The sequence below is a fragment of the Tamandua tetradactyla genome, chromosome 26 (genome assembly GCF_023851605.1).
Source record: "Tamandua tetradactyla isolate mTamTet1 chromosome 26, mTamTet1.pri, whole genome shotgun sequence".
NCBI lineage: Eukaryota > Metazoa > Chordata > Mammalia > Pilosa > Myrmecophagidae > Tamandua > Tamandua tetradactyla.
This window is the reverse complement of record NC_135352.1, coordinates 36,001,784-36,028,444: the sequence shown is the minus strand read 5'-3', so window position 1 is coordinate 36,028,444 and position 26,661 is coordinate 36,001,784.

Here is a 26,661-nt window from a genome sequence, read left to right as displayed (position 1 = left end):
ATGTTTTAATCCTAATCCCATTTTATAAAGGCAGCCATTTCTTCTAATCCCTATTCAGTACTGTATGTTTGTAACTTTAATTAGATGATCTCCCTGGAGATAGGACTCAATCAAGAGGGTTGTTAAACTGGATTAAGTAGAGATGTGTCTCCACCTATTCAGGTAGGTCTTGATTAGTTTACTGAAATCTTATAAAAGAGAACAAGAGAGAAAGCCAGGAGATTTCTGAGAGCAGAGAACGACATAGCTATGAGAAGCAGAGTCCACCAGCCAGTGACCTTTGGAGACGAAGAAGGAAAATGCCTCCCTGGGAGCTTCATGAAACAGGAAGTCAGGAGAGAAAGCTAGCAGATGATGCTGTGTTTACCACGTGCCCTTCCGTTTGAGAGAGAAACCCTGAACTTCATTCGTCTTCTGGAATGAAGGTATCTTTCCCTGGATGCCTTAGATTGAACATTTCCACAGCCTATATAAACTGTTAACTTGCAACTTATTAAACTCCCCTTTTTAAAAGCTGTTCTGTTTCCGGTATATTGCATTCCAGTAGCTAGCAAACTAGAACAAAGAATAATACCAGTTCCTATCTACTTAAAAGTGATTGCGACAGAAAAATGAGCTCCTTAGCTTAAAATTCTTCAAGTAAGCACTCACAAGATGTTAATTGGTATCATCATCCTAAAGAAAGAAGGAATGAGGCTTCATGAGTTTGACCTCAGAAAACTTAAGTATTTGAAGGGCACGAGTTCTGTACCATGGTGACTACTTCAGCCAGATTGCAAACTAGCCAGCTGAATGCAAATGTGCACCAGAGGGGAGAACTGGAATTTAAAACTAAGAGTAATTTTTCTAAAATCTTAAAAGAATAGAATACAAATAATATTGCTTTGTGTTGTAGACATGGAGAAAAAAGTTTCCATCCCTTCAGACCCACCCCAATTTTACCTTACACTACCCTAAGGATTGGCATGCTGAAGCTTCTAGTAATGGCAAAGAACTGTGGTGAGCAGCAGAGCAGCAGGAGAGATTATAACACCTGACAGGATAGTTTTGAATGACAATTGTGCCCAGCAAATAGGGATGGCACTGTTGGCATTGATGAGGACACCTGGGGGCATCGCTACTCAAGCAGACCAGCTAGGGAAATGATGGCACCTGGCAGAGGTGCACAGAGGCAGCAGCGCTGAGAAGCGATTGCCATAGCTGTCAGAGGAGTGGCCACTGCTGGGCCTGGTGGAGCAGAGATGGGACCGGCAGAAAGGACTTGTTCTCATGAGACATTCCCTAGAGACCTATATGTGTGAGTACTTGTGAAAAGGTACTAGAGGTTGATGGTGCACAGATAGGATCAAAGATAGAATAAAATATTAGTCATTGTGGTTAATCTTCTCTCATCTGTACGCACTGCTGTAGAGGCACTAATACTTTCAGGATTCAAAAATATACCAGGAGGTTACTTGTCCCAGCTATATCCATGGCATTCCTCCATGAGAGCTAAAATTGTATCCCATTTTCCTCATAACAGGGTAGTAATCAAAGTGATATTTATTCTTTTGTCACCTCTAATCTTACCCTAGCCTCCCTAGGTGTTAAGCAAAGTTTAATGAGCTAGAAAATTTATCAATATTAAGGTAACACAAGATAAGTGATGTAACACAAGAATCTCTCACAAATATATTTGACTTTAGACACTTAAGTCTAAAGTATAGTCAGTGTTAAACCTTACTCTTTAGATGGGTCATAATTACCAGAGGATTCTCTTTGCTGCTCAAAGTTCAATTCATCATATTATAGCCACTGCCCATTAAAGGTCAGGAGGAAGAGCATTCTCCTATTCTGCCCAATCCAGTTACAGATTCTTCCAGTACTCCCTGGAGCAAATACAAACTGAACCACAAAAAAATAATTATTTGTTGAAGGGATTATGATGATTGTTGCAAAACTGTACAGATTTAAGACATGCTAAGGGTTTCATGATGAGAACTTTGTGTGCTACTAGTTTACCTAGTCTTGTTACTTCAACCTCTTGATTGCCCAAAGGTGAAATCTCACAGCCTGTTCAATATATCTCTCTGTGTATATGTGCACATATATGCGCATTTCCAGAGTATAGTTTCTGCTACTCTATTTAATGTGGGCACAAAAGAAGAAGCGAGAAGGAAGGATGAGGAGCCTGTCACATAGAAGAAAGTAGGAATTTAATGTAGGAGGGTCAGAGAATGCAATATTGGCTACAATTCTTTACCCCTCCCAATAGTTACACCCATTATCATGGGACTTTTCTGACCAATTGAATTAAGCAGAGGGGACTTAATGTCAGATCCAAGCCGTAACTTAAAAGACTTCATGTTTCTGCTTACGGCTTGCATCTCTGCCATCATCATGAAGTAAGGAGAAGGAGGTGAACCTGAGTCCAGTCTATAGATCTGAGCTCCAGGTGCCTGAGCCTGGACTGAAGTCCACACCCCTCTCAGCCAGTGAGTCCAGGCCAGCTGCCCTTCAGTCAGCTCTCAGCTCTATGAGAGTAAATAACTGCTGTTTCCAACCACTGAATTTTGGGGTTGTTTCCTTTTGTAGAAAAAGTTAGTTTAAATAATGGCTTATCTATATTCTTACACATTAAATAGATATCACCTTGTTAGTCAAGATGTAATGGAGAGGCTGGAGGGAACTGCCTGAAAATGTGGAGCTGTGCTCCGGTGGCCATGTTTCTTGAAGATGACTGTATGATGATATGGCTGTCACAGTGTGACTGTGTGGTTGTGAGAGTCTTGTGTCTGATGCTTCTTTTGTCTACCTTATCGATGGACAAGTAAAATACATGGATTAAAAATAAATAAACAATAGGGGGAACAGATGTTAAAATAAATTTGGTAGATTGAAATGCTGGTGATTAGTGAAGGGGAGGGGAAAGGGATACGGTATGTATGCATTTTTTTCTGTCTTGTTTTTACTGCTTTTTCTGAATTGATACAGATGTTCTAAGAAATGATCATGATGATGAATATCCAACTATGTGATGATAGTGTGAGATATTGATTATATAACAAGAACAGAATGATCATGATAAGAATGTCTGTGTACATGGTTACGTATAATAAAAATAAATTAATTAAAAAAAGAAAAGGAGGGGTAAGGGGTATGGTATGTATGAATTTTTTTCTGTTGTCTTTTCATTTCTTTTTCTGAATTGATGCAAATGTTCTAAGAAACAATCATGATATGAGTATGCAATTACGTGATGATATTGTGAATTACTGATTATATATGTAGAATGGAATGATCATATGTTAAGAATGTTTATGTTTCTTTGTTGTCATATTTTTTTAATGTTAAATTAAAAAAAATAATGGCTTATCTATATAAGATCCTATTTAAAGTTCTCTAATCTGGCAGCTCTGCTAGAACCTTAATGTTGAGCCAGACTAAACCTCATTTTCTTAAATCTTCCCTTACTATGAAACTGGCTTTACTTGTGCTGCACAAATGTTAACACCTTTTTTTTTTTTTACAATCTCTCACTTTTTATATTTATAATTTAAAATTATATACAAATATTTCATGTCAACCTTTAAAACATTTTCTCTTTTATTACTTTGCATTTATTTTTTTCCTTTTAGTGAGAAAAACTGGACCTCTACAAGACATCTTTCAGTGGTTAGCCCAGGTTCAAAGTCAGTGAGACCTGCTATTCCAATTCTCTTTTTCTACCTGGACATACCCCTAAAACATACACAACCTTTTGAGTCCCACTCCCTGTGGCCTACAAACATAATCACTGCTCCAGAAAAAAAATTTAGACTGTCTCCAAAATTGACTCTTTTCCAAGTCCCCAATGTAGTTCGGGAGACCTACGAAAAAAAAACGCTGTTTCCTTGTATTGGGATCATTCAATTCCCTTCCAGAATGTATCCAAGAGTTAAAATCCATGATGTCTAACATCACTCCTGTTCTAATATCAGACAAATCTCAAAAAAATAACTCTGTACTAAAGGGAGAACAAATTTGTTAGGATACACTTCTTTGTGATAGCTCCAAAGATTTAATTCTGGAAGATAAATAAATAGTCCCAAGCATTTTATAAATTTTAGAAATCCTAGTTGCCTCTGTGTTAAAGATAACTAAAATAAGTTTGTTGATGAGAGAAACATAGCTGATAAGAATTGACCTCTACATTCCATTGGAAGCTTTGTCTTGATGGAAAGTGTAAGGTTAAAGCTGCATGGATTTGGATCACTCTCCTCGATCAAGTTTTATATTTGTTTAAAATATCCACATTTAAAAATAAAACCATGAACTTCCTTTTTAAATTAAGGTCTCACTAAAATTTATTAATACTTAAGAATAGGAACCATAAAATATTTTTGTCCTACTCAACTTCAGAATTTCAATATGAGAGTTTCTTAAATTCATGAAACCATTGTGGGGGGTGGGTTATTTATTGAATACTTAGAAACATCCTTTTTTTTTTTTTTTTTTAATATGGGCAGGCACCGGGAATTGAACCCGGGTCCTCTGGCATGGCAGGCAAGCGCTCTTGCCGCTGAGCCACCGTGGCCCAAAACATCCTTTTCTTAACAATTCAAAGAAACGGGTTTAGGACATCTCAAACCAAAAACTTTAGTTCCTTTCTTCCTACTCTGAACCCTATCTGATCATGTTTATTAAATTTCCTATTTAATATCTCTCTCTATACAATACTTGTCGGGATAAACTTTGTTTTCATAAAAAATAAATCTAGGCAGCAGAAAGTGGTTAATATTTAAGGAAAAAATCAATTGTACCTCTAAGCAAGAAACCAATTGTATTGATTACATAAAAATCATCACATTTCTACCCTTAAGATAAATATTTTAGACTAGGATAAAGTGACCATTTCTTCTTTAAGAATTGCAGACTCTCACCGTATCACCAACTCTGCCACTGCCTCACTAGTCTATTGGTATCACAGGGAAAATTAGATTTAAATGGAACAAGAGTCTCTCCTATTTCATAATTATTCTCTGGAGAGTTTAAGAATCTGTAACATTCTGTTCATACTCTCTTTTGAAAGCGCTTCCTGTCCTAGTTAAGTTTCAACAGATTGTAGTCATGCAGAAACAAGCTTTGACTCCCTTGACTGGGCAACCAATGAACTGACCATCTGGACTCCTGGTTTGATAAGGACTTTTAGGAAGCAAAAAAAAAATCCTGGCAATGAAAGAACACAGTTTAAATGGAACTCAGAAAATTTATCAAAGACATATTACATTCAAACATTGTTTTCTAAACAACTTAGACTTTTCACACATGAACACACGCACACATGCATACACATATGTGCATGCACTTAAAATTCCAATAGGAGATTTGAATTCAACAGTTGAGGAGTATTTGGGTGATATATAATCTGTCATTCTAATTAGGAAATGTTTTAAGCATGAAAAGAAGTATTATTAATTATTATATTGGGAGCAGCACAAGCCAGGACTATACTTTACAAAACAGATGGTACAGTAACCCTAATGATAATGAAAAGAGAATTGGGAGATATTCTCTTGGCTAAATCAGTCCATGAAAAGAAAAAATATATTGAGGGTTAAGAAATGAATTCATACTTGCATTTTTAAGATGTGACCTCTAAAATAATGAATTCCAGTGTTAGTCCTAGCTATGATCCAGTAACTTCATCTACTATAAATTTTGACCAATTGTCCAAACCTGAAAATGGACTCAGGAGAAAATCATTTGCCAACAGATTTAATTAGAGCTTGCACTATGTGGTAGGACCACATCCTTGACAAATGTCTAATCAGAAACATAATTCCTATGTCATAAATTCCACATATTAAAAAGAGGGAAGCATTATCTCCATAGAATCGGAAACATTAAAACTTGATATTCCAAGGTGTATTAGAGTTCTCTAGAGAAAAAGAATCAACAGGGAACACTTGCAAGTATAAAATTTATGTGTCTCACGTGACTGTAAGAATGCAGAGTCCAAAATCCACAGGGCAGGCTGTGAAGCCGACGACTCCAATGGAGGGTCTGGATGAACTCCACAGGAGAGGCTCACCAGCCGAAGCAGGAATGGAACCTGTCTCCTCTGAATCCTCCTTAAAAGGCTTCCCATGACTAGAATAAGCATCACTCATTGCAGAAGACCCTTTTTGGCTGATTACAAATGGAATCAGCTGTGGATGCAGCTGACGTGATCATGATCTAATTCTATGAAATATCTTCATTGCAACAGACAGGCCAGCACTTGCCCAACCAGACAAACAGGTACCAGAACTTGGCCAAGCTGACACATGTCCCTGACCATAACACAAGGAAACAGTTATTCTTGTACAATTTTTCAAAAGTTTGTGCTTTAGTTTGGAATTTGGTGTCAGTGTTACAGAAGTCATAGGTAAATATAAAAGTTTCCTAGTTTTTCACCAAAAAGAATCCATACAAGGAGGAAGTTGAAATTGTCCAAAAAGGGAATGGAATAGGGACAGTGCATTTTGAAGAAGGTGGGAAAGGTCTGAGGCAGAAAGGGAGTGAACTCTCGGACACCAAAAGAGGCGAGGGATGAGGATCCCAGTGTGCTTGAGCTCAATGCCCTCTTGTGAGGCCAGGATCTGAAGATGCAAACACATCGAGAGGAGGTAGCAGAAATGATCTTGGAGATACAAAGAATGATTACCATGGTTTGAGGGACCTTGAAAGTATTTCTAGTGGCCAGGTTAGCGTGGAGGAACTGGAAGCCCTCATATGAATAAACTGTTTAGGCTGATGTTAACTTGTGTCCAGCTGCACAGCTTCTTATTCTGTGCTTCAATAACTGCTGCAACAAGCAGCTTCTTCTTCTTGCACTTTAACTTGGCTGCACTCTGTAGCTCCTGCTTTATTCGCTGGGGCATGGGACTTCTTAGCAACCATGCATGTATATAACATTTGATGGTATGAGAGAGTTAAGAATCCGAGAGTCAACCCTTGACCAGTAGGAAATGGAGTTCAATGGATACATACTCCATCGTTTTTATCTCAGGTTGACAGTTCTTACATGCATTTTACACAGATTTTCAGAAAATGTAGGACAATGCTGACCAACTCAAAATTAATCCTTGAGTTGGATTTTCCTCTTTCTCCATGTCCCAACTCTTTTTCTCTGGGTAACCCCTCCCCCCATAAAAAAACTCTGTATGCAAGTTCTTCTCTCAGGCTCTACTTTCTAGGGAGACCCAGGCTAAGATGCAGGTGTAAGGAGAAATGGTGGAGGGGGGCATGACCTATCTTGGTGACACTAAAGCCCCAGGGCCATTCTACATATCTAAAGAGAAAAAGGTCAATTTTCTCACAAATTCAGATTAGATTCAGAGTTTGTTTTTTAATTTAAACACATTAAGAAAAATGGCATATATTGGTTCATACATCATAGAGTAGTTCACTGGGTTTTTAGTAAGCTATATTTAACACAACATTCATATTATTAGGTCAGTCCCAGTATGCCTGCAAAAGTCATTCAGAAATAAGACTTCTCATCAAAGCTGTAAGTTTGTCCCTATCACTCATTTGGCTTAATCACATAGAATTGCCATTTTTACATCAAATTTTAAAATAGTACAAATTTGTTTTATAAAACAGCTGAAAAGCTCAGCTGTAACAAGGCTCCCCTGCCCCGGGGTGTCAGGAAAGGCCAGAAGGGGCACAGGATTCCATCCTGTGTAGTGGTCACGAGTCTTTCTCCCTGAAGCATCCCTGGAGATCACAAGGGATCCTGGGCTCCCATCGCCTCCATCTCCCCCCTGCAGTGGTGTCAGAGGAAGACCCGTGCAGAGTCGGGACCCTCACCACCATCCAGTGATAGCAACATCACCCCTTCCAAAGGTGTCAGTGGAGGCCACACGTGGAGAAGGAAGGAGATACCCATGTCTCTCCCAGCCTGGGTGTATCCATGGGGAGCTTGAATTCCCACCACCTCCCACCAGCAGTGAGTGCTTCTCTCTCCCTGCTGGGCATCAGGGACAGCCAAGCGGGGAACCTGGATTTCTAACCCATCTGGTAGTAGTAAGATGGTGCCACCTTACCTGTCAGCAGGGTGTGAATGGAAGCTGCTAAAAAGGAAGAACTAAATAAGGTCCAGAGTCTCATAATATAACACACCAAATGTCTTGAGCTCATCAAAGTTCACTCATCATACTAAGAACCAGGAAAATCTCAACTTAAAATGAGAAAAGACAATCGACAGCAACGTGACACAAATGTTAGAATTATCTGACAAGGATTAGAAGGAAGCCACTATGAAAATACTTCAGTGAGCAATTGGCAATCATGCGTGAAATAACTGGAAAAAAAATCTACATGTAGAAATAAGAGATACAAAGAAAGGACAAATGGGAAAATTGGAACTGAAAAAAAAAATACAATTACCAAAATTTAAAAACTCAGTGGATGATCTCAGTAGCACAACAGAGAGGAGAGAGGGAAGAATCAATGAACTTGAAGATAGAACAATAGAAGCTACCTAATCTGAACAAGAGGGAAAATAGTCTGAAAAAAATAATGAGCAGAGCCACAGAGACTTTAGGTCTCTAATAAAAGATCTCACATTTATGTGATAGGAGGAGTCCCAAAGACAGAGGAGAAAGAGATATGACTGCAATATATATATATATATATATATACACACTCAAAGAAATAATGGCTGAAAACTTCTGAAATTTGTCAAAGACATTCAACTACAGATTCAAGAAGGTGAGCAATATTCAAACAGGATAAACCCAAGGAAATCCACACAAACACAATCATACACTTCAGAAAACTAAAAATTAATTTAAAATCTCAAAAGCGATAAGGAAGGGCACCTTACCTATAGGAGAAAACCACTTTAAATGAAGACAGATTTCTTATCATGGGGGGGCAGAACGGAGTTTTTCAACATTCCTCAAGTGCCGACAGAAAAGAAGTGTCAACCCAGAATTTATATCTACTGAAAATAATCTACAGGAATGAAGGGGAAACCAAGATAGTCTCAGTTGAAGGAAAACTAAGAAAATTTGTTGCCAGCAGTCCTAACCTAAATGAATGGCTAAGGAATTTCTTCAAAAAAGAAAGTAAATGATACAAAAAGGAATCCTGGAACATAAGGAGGTAAGAAAAAAATAATATAAAGAGTAAAAACATGGACAAAAGTAGGAAAGTATACTTTCCTTTTCTTCTTGAGTTTTTTAAAATTTATGTTTGATGGTTAAAGTAAAATCATAACTCTGTCTGATGTGATCCTCAATTAAAGAAGAGAAAACATTTAAATATTTATATCATAAATGGGGGAGGGTAAAGGGATAAAAAAGGGAGGTAAGATATCAACAATTTACTAGAACTAGTGTAGTCTCATGGTAGAACTGAAATATTGGGACAGTTTCTTAAAACAAGCACTAAACATACAGTTAGCATATAATGCAATAATCATACTCCTGGGTAGTTTTCCAAGAGAAATGAAATTTTATGCCTATATCATGATCCATATGTGAATGCTCATAGCAGGTTTATTTGTAACAGCCAAAAATAGAACAAAAATGTCTTAACATAAGTGAATGATGAAACAAAATGTGGTACGTTCGTACCATGGGATGCCACTCAGAAATATAAAGGAATGAAGTACTGATAGACACACTAGAAAGTGGCCTCAATGTAGCAACTTTATCTCAGAGAATCAACTCATATATGTTCACTTTTTTTGTTAACTGTTGATTTCTTTGTACATGCTGTAGCATCTTCTTATTCACAATAGATGCAATTAATGTAGGCTGTAGAGACAGTATAGTTCACTGACCCGGAGGAAATGTAAAATAAAAGTGTGATCAGACTAGTTATGTTAATCAAATGCTTCCCTCATTTAAGAGGTAAACTTGGGTGACCTGCCAGCATCTAAAATACAGTCAAGCTAGTGGTCCAGGGAAGAATATAAGATACAATTTTAGTGATCATCGTAGAGTTAAAAATCTTTGTTTAAGAAAACCAGCTGCACAATTAGTTGTTCATTTAACCCCCTATCAAAGACAAAATAAAATTCCCCCAAAACTAAAACTCTAAAGCTCCTCTTAATCTTTCTCTTATGGCATCATTTTTGAAATTGTCAGAATTCCATTGGAAATGCTACCTTTGGGGGAAGACCCCAGGTGCACTGAGCAGGAATCTGTACATTAGTCACCATGTCTAAACTTCAGTAATGGCAGAGAAATTGTAAAACAGCTGTTTAAAAATACTATCCACTCTTTAAAGTTTTTGCAACAACTGCTCTGTCAGTAAAGATAAATGGGACTAATCTTAAAGTTTTGGAATGATGGATTTTCTCTAGGATTGTTTGGGAAATTTCTCTGCCCTTTAAGTATTGAGGGATTGGAAATGATTTCACTAATCTGAAATATTATTACATTCAAGGAAAAAAGAAACATTGAAAATCTATCTTACCTGAATGGGTATAAATCTTTCAACAATGAGAATACAGTTATACAGTTAACTGACTCATGAGGACAGACACAGCCACAGGGGAAGAATGCAGGACAATGAGAAACCAAAAGCTCATCTTAAAAAAACAAATGGAGACATATTAAAGCACAATGTCTCATGAAAAAATTATTTGACTAATCATCACTATTAAAATTGATATAACATCTGTCCAAAAATTAGGGATGAATTAAGCATAGGAAAAGTATCTTTATAATTTGTAAAAGAAAAACAAAGAGGGGGACATAGCTTTGTAGTATAAAAATACATCAAAATTCCTATTAGAAAATTGGGGAGTTTTTAATAGGAATCTAAACAGCACCCTATAAGTGGAGGTTTCAATTCCAGTTCACAGAAACATATGATAGTGTTCAAGGCACATAGTAAGGATGCAATGATGAGTAGCATTTATTTGTACATTCACTTTGCCAAGTACCTACTCACCTGATTAACAAAGAAAAAACACAGATTACTGAATAACCAATATAATTTCCCTGACTCTTACACCAACCATACTTAATAAATTAATAGTTTTTCTCTTTCTGTTGAACTATATGACTAAATTCCAAATTCACTTCTGTTTCATTATCTTGCAGATAAGGGTTAAAACTTTATTTCTTCGATTGAAAAGTATTCTAAGATTCTAAACACATCAAGAATTCTAATTGGGTTCTGCCTACTAAGCCAAATTGTCATTTCTAAAAAAAAGGTGTCCTTTTGGAGAATTTTCTGGTTCAAACCATGCCACATATATTCTGGCTTGCACTTCTCTGTGCAGGGTATTGCAAGGACTCTGGAAGCATTTATAAATAACTTACCTTTGTTGAGAGTGTGGGAGAGATCAGAGAAGGGAGAGATTACTCTAAACCTTCTTTAAACCTTCTTGCCCCAACCTCTCTCTCCCTCTCTCTCTCTGCATTTAGGAGAGAGGGGGAATTGATGGAGAAAAGGACAGCATAGAAACAGACATGAGTCAAGGGGAAACTCTCCCAGATTACCTTCAAATTTATGGGTATGGCTAAGGAGAAAGTTTGCCTAGATAATTCTTCTCATCAGGACACTCTAAAGCGCTCAAAGTCTTACTGAGTTGCAGGCAGAGACTTTCTCTGCTAAGAGAGGGACGAGAGAGTTGACAGACCTCTGCTGGGCTAGAAGCAGAGGGACCCTACTGAAGTTGGGGGCAGGACAGGAGACATGAGACCAACCATCTCCACCCATGGACCCCAAGCCCTGCTCTGTTAACTCTACTCAGTAGTACATTCACAGAGATTTTACACATTAGTAATCTCCTCTGTAAATGACACACCTTTATCAAAAGGAGAAACTGAAAAGTACGCTAAATTATTTGTTACTTGTAACGTATGCTGAACATAAGTGGTATAGCTAAAAACTATTATTCAATTTTATTCAAATTATCCCTGAGTATGTAAGGTTTTTTTAAAAACTGGTATAAAGGAAACAGCCTGTTTTTAACAAGTCACTTTGCATTTCATTTTTTTGAACTCTTTCAGAATGTCTGTGCAAACAAACTCTTCATTCTTGAGCTTCTGACCTCTTCATTACCTCCCTTTTTCTGATTCTTTTCCAGCCACTCTGCCCCTACCTGCTGTTCCTCCAACACACAAGACATGATCAAACCTTAAAATCTTTGCACAGCCTGTTCTCTCTACTTGGAATTCTCTTCCTCGGAAATCATTTCCTTTAAGTAGTTGGTCAAATGTAATATACCAGTAAAGTTGACTACCCTATCCAAAATTACAAGCAGCTACCTAAGACCACATTCTTGACTGCCTCTTACCAGTGTCTACTTTGCCCTTTTCCCATTTCATTTATCATTTTCTTATAAACCATGTAATTCCCTCATTCACTACATTTATTGTTGAATTTATATCGCCTGCACCTAAATGTAATCTCTAAGGGAAACAGGTCTTACCTCTTTTGTTCACTAATGAATCCCAACTTTCCAAAGCAGTTCGGATGCAAACCAGGCCCACATAAGGATTTTCTGTAGCAGTGAAGAAGGGAAAGTAAATCTCTTAGTTACCCTGAGTCGTACTGTGTTTGTCCCAGATGACAAGAATATCTAGGACACTATCTTAGTTTCCCAGCTGCTATGACAAATGGGTTGGCTTGAACAATGAAAATTTATTTACCCAAGGTTTTGGAGGATGGACGACTCCTCCAGGGTTCAGGGGCATTCTGGCAGGCTAGCAACCTTGAGGTTCCTCCTCTCCTTTCTTGACTGGATTCCCACAGACCTGTCCTTTGGCGCCTCCCATAGCCTTTTTATAAGACCTCCAGTAATAGGATTATGGCTCATCTTGATTCAGTTGGCCACACCTGAATTAAAGACAGCATCACTAGAAGGTCCTTTTTCCAACTGGTTCACACCCACAGGAATGGGATTAAGATTGAGAACATGTTTTTTCTAGAGTACTTAATTCAACCTACCACAAGCACCAAAATGATGATAGGTGGTGAGAAGAATCAGTCACTGAGAAACGAGTACTTAATTCAACCTACCACAAGCACCAAAATGATGATAGGTGGTGAGAAGAATCAGTCACTGAGAAACGAGTACTTAATTCAACCTACCACAAGCACCAAAATGATGATAGGTGGTGAGAAGAATCAGTCACTGAGAAACAAAACCTTTTCGCAATTCACGTTGTTCCAATTCTTGTTTCTAATTTGTAATCAAGTTGTCAGCTGATAAATATTGTGAAAACTAAGCACACGCTGATAAGATAATACTCTAGAAGCAACCTAAAGAAGTGCATGGGGAAACAAAGATTTTCTGATTTTAAGTGGTATGTGATCCAAAAATTTTAAAGCCACTGGTACAGGAATGATGCTAGAAGGGAATATCTAGAAGATACTGGCCAGTAGTTCACAGAATCCATTCCGTCTTTTTTCTGAGCATACAACCTAACTCTATTTCAAAAAAGACACAGCCTCTTTTACAGGTAGTTGTGGCCATATCACTGTGTCACCGCGCTCTTAGTTTGCCTGAGACGCTATCACAAATACAACAAACCGATATGGGCTTAAACAATGAGGATTCATTGGCTCACAGATTTGAGGCTAGAAGTCCAAGATCTAGATATCAGCAAGGCTTTCCTTCTCCCCAAAGACTGTAGCTTTCTGGTGCTGATTGCAGGCAATGTGTGGGGTTTCTTGGTTTTCCCGTTACATGGTGATACCTTCTCCTTTCTCTTTCCGGTTGCCGCTGGCTTCCTGCTTCTCTTTGTTGCCTTCTCCTTTTAAGACCTCCAGCAATCCCAATTAAAGCTTACATTGGTTCAGTCTGTCACACCTTAAAAAGGTCCTATTTACAATGAATTCACATTCACAGGGACGTGGATTACAATTAAAAGTGTGTGTTTGTTCAGGGATATATTTCAACCTATCAAACCTCAACAGAATGTGGGAGAAACTGATGTGCAGTAGCTACAGACGTGATCCATTAAAAACCCCTCACTAGTGATTCTCCGCACCCTTTCCTCTCCATTGGCTTGATGCAGACAAGCAGGGCAAGCAACCCGGGGAGCACTGATTGAATGCTGTGGGGCTCCAAGACAAAGAAAGCCTGGCTGGTTCTAGGGAGAGCTGCCAGCCACCTTGAATAGCCATTTGAACTTTACATAATCATGAAATATGCTTCTTTTATAGAATTTTAGGTGTGCATATTATAGCTGGCATTATCTTCCTTAATACCGGAATGTTTCCATGATGTCAAATAAGAAACGTTTATTTCACAGAGACAAAAATTCTAAACACATAGCATCCATATGGAAACCCAGGGTCCTGGAAGATGTAAAAGAGTGATTCCTTGTGATGCAATATCACATATGGCGAAGCCTTCCATGGATGTTTCTAATGGGCCTCCTCTTATCTTTAGAACTCAGCAGACATTTTTACGATAATAGGGAGAACAGATTTATGGTTAGAAAATTTTGAGACACAAAAGGCTGAGACAGAGAGAGCTCACTAGTGAATTTTGAAGACTTTCATTATGCTGTCATGAAACTGTTCTTAAAAATCTCTATGGTTTTCAAAAATTCTTTCTTGAACCAACTTGGTTCTTAACAGATAGACAACTCCTTACCTAATCTAACTCTAGAAGTTTAAGATTCTATTTAAATAATGCCATTTCCAATATTATTATTATACATAATTCCACTCCCAGGGATACTTAATAGTGTCTTCTTTAGTTCCAATAAGTTTTATTAAGACAAATGACTAACAAATCTTCAATTTGATAAAAGGAGATTTTGAAAACAGTAGACTACAAAATGATGTATTCATAAATTGGTACATCTGGGTCTCCAAAGAGTTTTACACATATGAATCTTATTCAGAAAAGTAATAAATTCACTTCTCCTAGAATAGAAACATCTGTGAAATGCTAAATTATTTTTCTTCTCATTTGCTTGTGCAAAACTAGGAAACAGTCAGACAGCTTAAATTATCAGCTGCTTTTGAATGTTAAAATGTTTAAGATGTTAAAATGCCATGCTTAATGGATACTTCCATCTATAGTGATTGGATACTTTTGTTAACTAATATAACTGTTGCTTCTTTAGAAAATATAGATGACTACTTTTTAATAGTAGCATATACAGTTATGACATTTATTTGTCATTCCCAGTATTATTTATACTCATAATAGTTTCCTTTCTATATCATGTGAAAGGATAATTGCTCCCATAAAGAAGTAGGAATTTATATTAGTGAAGGCGATAACAAAATATTATGGCTCAGGATCTTCAGAACAGATGCTTTCTCCACCTACAATATTCCTCTTCACTTCTCTTCAATATTCCAATTTTATAATCACCACGTTTTCCCTCTCAACACATAATCACCCCTCCCTTTGTATTCTCTGCACAGTTCATTTATAGATTGATTTTGGCTCTTCGTTTGCTGTCTTTTGTACTGTTATTACTTATATTTCTGATTTATCTGAATGACTGAAATTCAGTCTTTTTCCTAGTGGCTCAACATTTTACATCTTGGCAGATAGAAGATTCTTCATGGATGTTTTTTCCTCAGTAAAACCATTTTATACTATTAGACAAATCCAAGTATGAAATTATGTTTTCCCAAAACAATTGAAGGAATGTCTGAAAGGGAAATATTTAGTTATGAAAGATAAACCGTGTATACAATTGAACAGTGAAGGACTGAGGATTTCATCGCTATAGGAACAAAACCAGACTGGAGAGTTGTACTAAATGCATCACAGTCAGTAGCTGTGACTAGAGCCAAACCAAAAGAAGCACACTGTGCACCCATGTCTGTCACACTGAGATTGTAGGATCAACAACAAAAACTGTGAGTTTCCATAAGTCATAAATTTAAGCAGAAACAATGGAAAAGAGAAGAGAAAGATATTCAGTAGTAATGAGAGCAGTGGAAGCAAAGAGAGAACAACCAAGTCACTACAAAGGTGGAACAAAAGTTGAATCACAGGAGGGAAAGAATGCGGACCTGCTGTGGACAGAATGATACACCAGTTGCGAAAAAAGTTACCATGCATGAAAAATACATTCTCATTCCTATTTCCTTTAATTTTCTTCAAATCTTTGGAATAAACTCCTAGCTAACTAAAGTTTTCTTTTTTTCCTTAAAACCTAAAAGATCCTAACAAAAATATACTACAATAATGGGTGACAATGTCTCTTTTCTACACACTTAAACAAATACCAAACACAACATTCTTTTTCCCAGGAAAACAATATTCATCCACATTGGGTACAAACTTTTAAATTCCCACCAGCAATGAGTGAGTATTCCTATTTCTCCACATCCTCTCCAACACTAGTAATTTCCATTTTTTTAGTATTATTCATTCTGTTGTGTGTGAAATGATATGTCACTGTAGTTTTTGATTGACATTTCCCTAATGGCTACTGATGTTGAGCATCTTTTCATGCATTTTGTGGCCATTTGTAGATCTTCTTTGAAGAAATGCCTATTCAAATATTTTGCCCATTTTTTTAATTGGGCTGTTTATCTTTTTGCTGCTGAAGAAAATAGGGAACCATCTTCAGGATCTTGTGTTAGGAATGATTTCTTAGACTTTACACTTAAAGCACAAGCAACAAAAAGCAGATAAATGGAACGTCATAAAAATTAAAAACTTTTGTGTATCAAAAGCCACCATTAAAAAGTGAAAACAAAACCTATGGAACATGAGAAAATATTTCAAGACACTTATCCAGTTAGTGTTTAAGTCCCAGATGGAGAGGTTGTATCCAAACACAGTTTTCCATGGTGTCAGTGGCTTTTTTTCTGGCAGAAAAGGCTGCAAGGCACCATAGGCCCTCAAATGGTACAAGGCAATTGGGCTTCTCAAATGACACCCTTTGTTGCCCCAAATCCCAACTTTTAAATTTTGATTAAATTATTAAAGTATTCAATTAATTACTAAGTTATTTTTGAAAATTTCTATAGTTTATCATTATTGCATCTCATTTTAATGTAAGTGGAATTATTCAGAATAACTAATCTGGCAGAAGAATGTATGTTACCAATGATGAAGTTTATCATTCAGTGTCTAAAACAACTGTCATGCTTCCTTGGAAGTCACATAACCTCCAGAAAGAATTCATTTCTCCCCTACCTTTCCTTTGTTCATAGACTTGCAAACACCTTTCAGTTTATCATGATTAATTGCATAATATCTACTGCTTGCACACTTTAGCTCCCAGCCCTCTCGTACTTCTGCATATGTAGTTCTTGGACATCATTATTGTCAAATAGTGTTTTCTGTAAAAAGATATTTTAAGACTTGAACAGGGAAAGAACAACTGCAAGGAAATCAATTAGGAAAACTGTTACAATCGTTTAGGCGAATATAAGGGAAGATGTAATCTAGTAAGAGTGGAGAGTATGGGACTGTGCTAGTTTGCTAGCTGCCAGAATGCAACACACCAGAGATGGATTGGCTTTCAATAAAAGGGGATTTATTTCCTTAGTTCTTCAGAGGAAAGGCAGCTAACTTTCAGCTGAGGTTCTTTCTTACATGGGAAGGCACAGGGTGATCTCGGCTGGCCTCTTCTCCAGGCCTCTGGTTCCAACAACTTTCCCCAGAGTGATTTCTTTCTGCATCTCCAAAGGCCTGGGCTGAGCTGCGAGTGCTGAGATGAGGTACGCTGAGCTGCTTGGGCTGTGCTACACTGAGCTCTCTCATTTAAGCACCAGCCAATTAAGTCAAACATCATTCATTGCAGCAGGGACACCCCCTAGCCAACTGCAGATGTAATCAGGAACGGATGAGGTTCACATACCATTGGCTCAAGTCCACAGCAACAGAACTAGGTGCCTTCACCTGGCCAAGTTGACAACTGAATCTACCTACCACAGGGACTATTTACAATATCTTACACAAGGAGAACTGACAGAATTTGGTAACCAGATGTGGACAGTGAGTTGAAGGGAGGAATAAAGCTTATCTGGTAGCCTGAACTCCGTAGAATCAAATGAAAGTTTGAGAACATTGAGAGTCTTGTTCAAGGTCATACTCTCACAGAAATAGATTTATAGCATCTAATTTATTTATATCCACACAATATTTGACATCATATCACATTAACAGTAAGTACTCAAAAATATTATTTTCAAAAACAGTTTAAAGGTATTATTAACTTACAGTTACACTCAAAATCACTACTAAAATCCCATTTTTTGTATAAATTTTGGAAAAGTGATTATGGAAATCTCCTGGCAGCATTCTTTGTGAGAGCAAATATGCTGAAAATATCATACTTAATAGTGAATTTTTAGTAGTGACTTTGCTGATTAACCTCAAATGACCTGTAAGGAAAGCAGAAGCAGTTCCAGGGACCAAGGAAGAAAGGAAGATCTTAATTAGAAGGGAAGGAATTGAATTCCTTAGTTCTGGCAGGAATAGAGACTAAGAAATGTTAATAAATGGCACAGGATCATTTGAATCTTTGCTAAAGAATGAATAAATGAGTAATATTTTTCTTTTCCTTTTCTTCATGCTTTCCATGATAAAATTCTAACAATTTGATTGTGCATTTTTCAATTGAAAAATATGGACTGAAACCAATTTCTAAGTCTCAAATTTTAGTGTCATTCTAATCCTTAAATTTTCATTACCACGTAACAGAAGATACAGAACCAATTCTGAATCTTCTTAATAACAATTTTTTAATGCAAATAGCCTCCTCTCTACCTTCGAGGTTATAAATGAACTTAATGGAATTAGAGCTGGCTAGCTAATAGCTAATTATAATTGCATAAATAATAGCATCAGAGTCACCTCTGGTTTGATGTACTGTTGCCCACCAGGCATCTCCTGTGACCTCTTGCCCAGAGACAATAGGTCACTGATTTGTAATAATGGCCATTAATTTAAAAGACTGGGCTTTGTTTCTTAAGTTCCTTTAGAATGAATGTCCTGACAATAATGGTCTTGTTGTTTTGCACTATGTTAATTTTCCTTCCCTTTCAAAAGGTGGCAAAAGTAAATTTGCATGCCAGCAGAAAAGTTTTTCTCACCAGAAATTACTGGCATGAATTGTCAAGTATTTCATAAACCTATTTTATTGTTGCCTGATTGGTTTGCCATTAATCAGTAAATTTATAGAAACAGCAACAAAATATGGACTGAAATTTTGTAAGCAAAAGAGAAATTAAAATGGCCTCATTGATTCCATTCTGGATTATTTTCTAAAGTTTTTATGCCAAATAGGAAAATGAGATCTCACTGTGAGATTTAAGAGTTGGCAAATACCAACTCTCTATATTTCTTCATCTAGCAAATATAGTCATCTTTCCTTGGAATTCATACACCTCAGGAGAAGACTCTCTTCTTATTTCCTGTCTTAAAAAGTGTCTAGTTAGTAGTTCCTAGTGTAGCATCAGTCTGCATCTGTACTACATCTATATCATCCAGAAACCTGGGAAAGCATCTTTTTGTATATTGACACATATTTTTTGAGACAATCAGAGTTCTATCTATTTAACCCCAGAGGGCAAAAGAACTGATAATGAAAGTGTGAAGGAGGGGAAAATGCTAATCACAAAATGCATATAGAATAACATAATCCTCACCAATCAGCCAAGCTCTGAAGGTGGAGTTTAATAAGGGAAGAATTACAGAGACTTAGTTTATCATACAGTTCTTATATTCAGAGTAACAAGGAGAACCTGAGAAAAGAAGCATCCCACCTCAGAATAGATAAATGTGACCATGAGGCCAGAAATTTAGTTAAAATTATCCATATGAACTGCCCTTTTTCTTTATTTCTAAGAAAGGGGCCTCAGCAAGACCTGAATGGTCAGTGAACAATTTAAAGAGCAATCTACAGGGTCTCCTTTTACATGCCTCACCTAACTAAATCACTCTCTGTGTCCGTGTCCCCCTCCTAAAAGTGGATGAAGCGCCAAGCATGTAGCAGCTCGTCTGAACAGGACAAAGATGGAGAAAAAGAATGTCATCATGGATGTAAAGTGATGGGAGTGGAACTGCACTAATTATATCTTAGTCTTAAATGTGAATTTTCGTTGAAGACCTTGTCTTAAGACCCTTTAATAATTATGCCAGAAGCCTGAAGTCCTCATACAATATGGAATGTCTTTGTTCTAAAATCACTTTTTTAAGTTATTTAATGGGGTAATGGGTTATTTTTTCCATGTGACGTGATTATGAAAATGAAGCGAGTATCTAAAGGTTCACAGAAGCATACACAGATGTAAGTATCAAAATGCCCAAGACCTCCAAATAGTCACTTCAAAATATACATAAAATTTTCCTGGTTATGGAATAACAGCGATGTTTTCTACAGTCCATTTTCTCTGCTGCAGAAAATGAAAGTTCTAGATAATATCCAAAGAATAAATACCTGAGAACTTGGAAAATTAAACAAAACAAGTAGATTGTGGAGGAGAATCAAGACTTGGAGAACCAAATACCTGGAGTGAATTATTCATACCTTGACCCAAGCTGGGACATGGCCCTGGAGGAGAAGAGCAGTGACAGCAGACAGCGAAAACTCCAAAAGAAAGCCCCTTTCTCTGGTAACTGAGAAAGGAGCACATGTGGGTGGAGAGAAGAGGAAGAATCCTCAAGCAAAGAGAGGGGGAGAATCAGACTCCACAATTTTGTCAATGAACTGCTGACATCTCAGACTCACAACTGATCTTATCATACGCAATACAAACCCAAATGAGAATGACAAGGCTTTGAGAACTGAACTGAGATTCCAACAACTATGCACAGAACAACAGATAGAACTTACAGTCTAAACCAAAGTGAATTAATTGCTGCAAAAATTTTTTTTAATTAATTAATTAATTAAAACCTATCCATATTCTCCAGATAATTAAATTAGAAACCAGATTCCACACAACATGACATTCAAAATGCGCAGACTACAAGAGAAAATTACTTCCTATGCAACGAGTCAGCAGAATGTGACCAGTTCTCAAAGAAAAACACCAATTAACCGATGGCAAACTCAGGATAGTCCAGAATGAGAATTAGCAGACAAAATTATACCTAAAGCAGCAGCTATAACTGTGCTATATCTGAAGACAGTATAACTATGTTCAATCTAAAATATTTGGAAGAAAAAAGCTCTCAAAAGTAGAAAATATTTTAAAACATCAAATAAAAATGTTGGATCTAAGAAAACACAATATTTGAAATTTAAAAATTCACTTGACGTCAATAACAAAATAGTAGATGATAAAGGAAAAAGTCATTGAACTTGAAGATATATAAATACAGAGTGCCCAATGTGATGAATAGAAAGTAAAAAACAATTGGAAAAATGAACAATGCTTCAGATATCTGTAGGACAACAAAAAAGTTACACATGTGTATCACTGGAGTCCGAGAAAGAGAGGAAGAAGTTCTGGGGACAGAAGGAACAATAGCTGACACCTTCAAATTATGTTGAAAAGCATACATTTATAGATATGATAAACTCAGCAAACACCAACCAATAAATCTAAAAGAAAACCACATTTATGCATTTCGTTATCAAACTACTGAAAAACAAAGATGAGGAAAATAGTCTTAGATCACAGAGAGAAATGTGACACATGGTTTTCTGTTGACAATAATTAGAATGACCATGGATTTTTTATCAATAGCCTTGGAAGCCAAAAGACAATGGAACAACTTTTTTAATTTACTGAAAGCAAATAACTGTCAACCCAGAACTCAATATCCACCAAAATTGTCTTTTTGGAATTAGAGGAAATAAAGATATTCTCACATGAAGCAAAACTAAGAGAATTGGTGCTAGAAGATCTGTTCTACCAGAAATGTTAAAACAAAATTCTTTAAGCAAATGAGAAATGATACCAGCAGGAAACATGGATCCTCAGGAATAAGGCAAGAGAAATGATAATTAATAGGTTAAATAGACAATATTGCTTTTTCCTCTTAAACTTTTTCAAACAAGCATGACTGTTGAGAGTGAAAATAACTTTTGTTATTGGGGTTTTGAACGTATATCAGTGTAATACATGTGATAATTAAAGATCAGTGAGGGGAGCTCTAAAATGACCTATAAACTCTCAGGATTCTCTCATTTTATGTCAAATAGTACAATAGTACAATGTTAACACTAAGTAAACTGTGAAAGGGTTGAGAAGCATGCTGTAGTTCCTAAAGAATCCACTTAAAAAACTATACCAAGAGATGTAGTCATAAACATTAATAGCCAAATTAAAATAGATCTCAACTTAGAAATTTAAATAATTCAAAAGAAGGCAGGAAAGGAAAGACAGAGGGGGAAAAAAACAGATGCCAAACAAATAAAAAAGAATAAAATGATAGACCCAAATCCAATATATCAATAATACATGAAATGTTAATAATCCCAACCCTGCAATTAAAAGGCAGACACTGATGGAGTGGCCAAAAAATAAAAGAAAAAGACTATACACAAAATACATACAATGCACACAAGTTGAAAGCAAATATATAGAAAAAAAGATAAACCATGAAAAAATAAACTGAAAAGACAATTTTAATATCAGATAATATAGACTTCGACAAGATTACTATCAGAGATAGAAAGGAAGGCTTCATAATTCTAAAAGTACAATGTATCAGGAAGGCGTTACGACTGTAAATCAGTGCACACTCAGTAACAGAATTTCAAAGTACATAATAGAATAGGAGAATTTAAATGTTTCCCAATTTTTGTAGGAGACATTCCAACTGTTCTTTCAGAGGCTTATAGAAGACCTAGATAAAAAGTGAGCAGTGTCTTACATGAGCTGCTGAAAACACTACATTAATTGTGCCAATTAGCATGTTTATAATTTTTATTGCAATATAATTTGCGTATTATAAAACTGATTTATTTAAAGTGTGGAGTTCAATCATTTTTAGTGTATGCCCATAGTTGTGTAGCCATCAAAAAAAAGTCTAAATTCAGAACATTTTCATCACTCTCAGAAATAACCCTGTGTTCTTTAAAAGTTATTCTTCAATCCACTTAGTCCTTTCTAAAGCAACTTTCTAAAACAGCAAGCACCCGAATCTGTGACTCAGCCTTTTCTTCATTGTCCTATATTCATATGTATAGTTTAATATCTCCTCCCAAAGTATATTTTCCACATTTTACTTCCGGTCTCTACAGATTTGCCTATTCTGGACATTTCATTTAAATGCAATCATACAATGTGTGGACATTCATGCCTGATTTCTTTCACCCTAGCATATCATGTTTTATGGATAGACTATATTTTGTAAGTCCATTTATTGGTTGATATTTGGATGTTTTCACCTTTTGGATTTTATGAATAATGTTGCTCTGAATATTCCCATGCAAGTTTTTGTGTGAATATCTTTTTCTTTCTCTTTAGGGTATACCTGGGAGTGGAACTGCTGAATCATATGGTAATTCTAAATTTAACATTTTAAAAAACTGTCCAACTGTTTCCAACGTGGCTGTACCATTTTGCGATGCCAGTGGCAATAAAAGCGGGTTCCAGTTAGTTATGTGTCTGATGTGGAAGAACTGATGAAAGATACGGAAAATCAACAGGTCCTAACTGGTGAGTAACTGAGGAGTGGTACTGAGAGCTCCCCTGAGAGTTTTACTGTCTCTGTTCAGCAACGGAAAATGAACTTTGAGTGAATGACGATTGAGGTAAATTTTCTTCTAAATTGTTAAATCTGACTTGGAGATGTGTGACCTCGATCAAAGGATTTAGCCTCTTTACTCCACACGATAACGTCTGTGCTCACTTCAAAAGAATATGAAATATAGACATTGATCAAACACTTTGAAGACTCCAGAAGAAAAAACACAAAACTAGCTCAAGCAAAATTCAGAAATATCCTTTATGAAAAATTAGATTAAATAGAATACTGTTAATTTTTTTCAGTATCGATCATATATCAGGACTTCATTCATTCATTCTTTTTTTGAACAAATTTTTAATGAGCACTTATATTATTCTAGGCACTGGTCTGAAGATATAACAATGAACACAAGCAAGTCTCTGCTCTGCTCTCATGGAAAATATGCTTTGGGAGGAGATATTAAACTACATATATGAATATAGGATAATGAAGAAGAGGCTGAGTCACCGATTAGGGGGTTGCTGTATTAGAAAGGTGGCCACGGACAGTCTCTCTCGGGATGTGCCATTGGAGCAGATGGGCTGGGAAGGATGTCTTCTTGGATACTGCTGAGATTTTTTTATTTAAAGAATACTTTAAGTTCTATTTAAAGAACAACAGAGAGATGAGGATATCATTTATGAATATAAAGAATGGAAAAGAGTTTTGAAAGTGAAGATAAGAAGGAAGAATTAAGTTTGGGTTTAGATATTGCTACTTAATTCTTTTTAATGTCTGTATAGCATTCTAAGGTACGAATAAAACATAATTTAATAATTGCCTTCTTGTTGGATATTTTACTTATTTCCAGCTTTTTTGTTTCAATGAATACTTGAATAAATATCCTTGGCATATAGTCTGGCATCATGCAATCGTTTTTTGTGAGAAATAATATTAAAAGTGTTATCTCTAGAATAAAAGTTAAGCCCAGTGTTTTACATTCATACAACATGCCATATTGCCCAAAAGTGTTCTACAAATTGATATTCCCTTTAGATATGCAGAAAAAAGTTCTCTGTCTTTAACCAGTACAAATAGCACCAACTTTTTTAATTTAAGACCTAATGGAGCTGCATCTCTCCATCTTTTTTTCTTTACATGGGGAGGCACTGGGAATCGAACCCAGGTGTCCAGCATGGCAGGCAGGAATTCTGCCACTGAGCCACTATTGCATCGCCCTCTCTATCTTTTTAAAAAAATAAATTCTGGAACATCTATTTACTTAAGAAGATTTGCCACTCATTCAACTTCTCTATCTTCTTCTAATGCTTTGGTAGATCTAATCGTTTTTCAATTGATTTTATTAAATTTTTAGGTGACAGTCATATCCATCTGCAAATAATGAGCTACATCTCTTCTCCCATCACTATATCTTCTTAAAACATTTATAAAATATCTAGATTACCAGGATTAAGTAGAAAATTGCAACTTTGAACATTAAAGGGATTGATAACTGCAAAGTATTACACAGCTGTAAAAGTCTAACAGCGTTTAGTATCAATCTAGCAGTAGGTACCTAATAAATACGTGAACATACAATATCAAATGTAAATTATTGATCAACATGGAGATGAAAAAAATAGCTATTGGTAACGTCTCCTTAGAGGTACAGTGAAAGAAAAGTACTATTCCCAGTCGTACAGAACTTCGGAGGAAGGTGTGGACTGGAAAAGGGTTCTACAAATCTAAATTGAAGAAAAAGAAAAATATCAGCTAGGAAACTTCTGTCCCAGAGTGGCCATTCCTCTTCACATACACGCGCATGCACACACACACACACACACACACACACACACAGTCCCACACACCTCGGAAAGTCAGCCGGGACCCTTTGCACTGCCCACCGGGCGCGTGGACTATAAAGTCTCTCACAGCAGTGAGACAGGTCCCTACCTGTATCCGGACACAGAGAACCAAGCGCACAGAGACCCACGCAGGACTTAAGTCGTGGGGAAGGGTGGAATGCAAAAGAGAAGCAGGAGAGAATCATACAAACTGGAGAACTAGTTGGAACCACAGAACCTTCCCTAAAAGCAGCAGGCAGCCAGGCTGAGACTCCCCAAACCCTTGGTTTGGGGACTCAGAGGACTGGTGGGGGTGGGGGTGGGGGGTACATTTCAGCATCCAGGTCACTGAAGGACCTTGGGGGACATTGAGAAAATGTGGAGATTGTGTTTTCAGCCCTGCGTGCTGGTGCCCCTCTCTCACCTGGGAGGGAAACGGCAGCAGGAAGCCTGATCCTTGCCTGGGGAACTGGGGCAGCTGGGGGAGCCCTCCACTGCAAATAAGGGGGGACACAGCCCAACATTGAGCCGGATTTTGGCCTGTGAAGTGAGGGCGTAGGAACCCGGCAGGTACAGCCCCGCCCAGTCAGAAGCTGCTAGGGGCTCCACGAGGTAATTCAGCCCCACCCCGTCAGAGACAGCTGGGGGCCTGGAGACAATTCAGCCCTCCTGGTCAGACACATCTGGGACTTGAAGAAATTGAACCTGCCAGATCAGATGCTGCCTAGGCTCAGAGGCAAAAAGCTTTGGAGGACGATTAAGCGACCGCACAGCACCACCTGCCGGTTAGATTAGAAAAATGCAAGGAAATTACAGGATTTAGCCGAGCGTCCCCAGTCCCTGGCACAGTAGGAGCTGATCTTCACACCCTGCGCATTTACCAGCTCCTGTTTTGGCTGAGAAATGGAGATAATTGAACTATCTAAACAGTACCCTAATATAAACCCAGGTGTTGCTGGACAGCAAAAAGCAGGTCACTCCCAGGCTGTTGGCTGGTGAAGTGGAAACGCTCAGTGCCACCATCTGAGGCCTTTCACGAGGAAGTCTGGGACGCACCAGTCACATTGTGCCCACAGGCGGCGTCTCACTCAAGGCGTACAGTGCTCAATCCCTACCCCAGGAGTTGGCAGCTAACAACGTACATGGAAAGCAGTGACCTTGGCTGGATTGTAGCCTGGTTGGGGCGCGGTCCAGTTTGCTGCCACAGTTAGCAAGAAATGGGATTATGGGGAAGAGGTGCGCAAGAGCGCCAGCTGTTGGGAAGATAGGGGAGGTGCAGTCTGG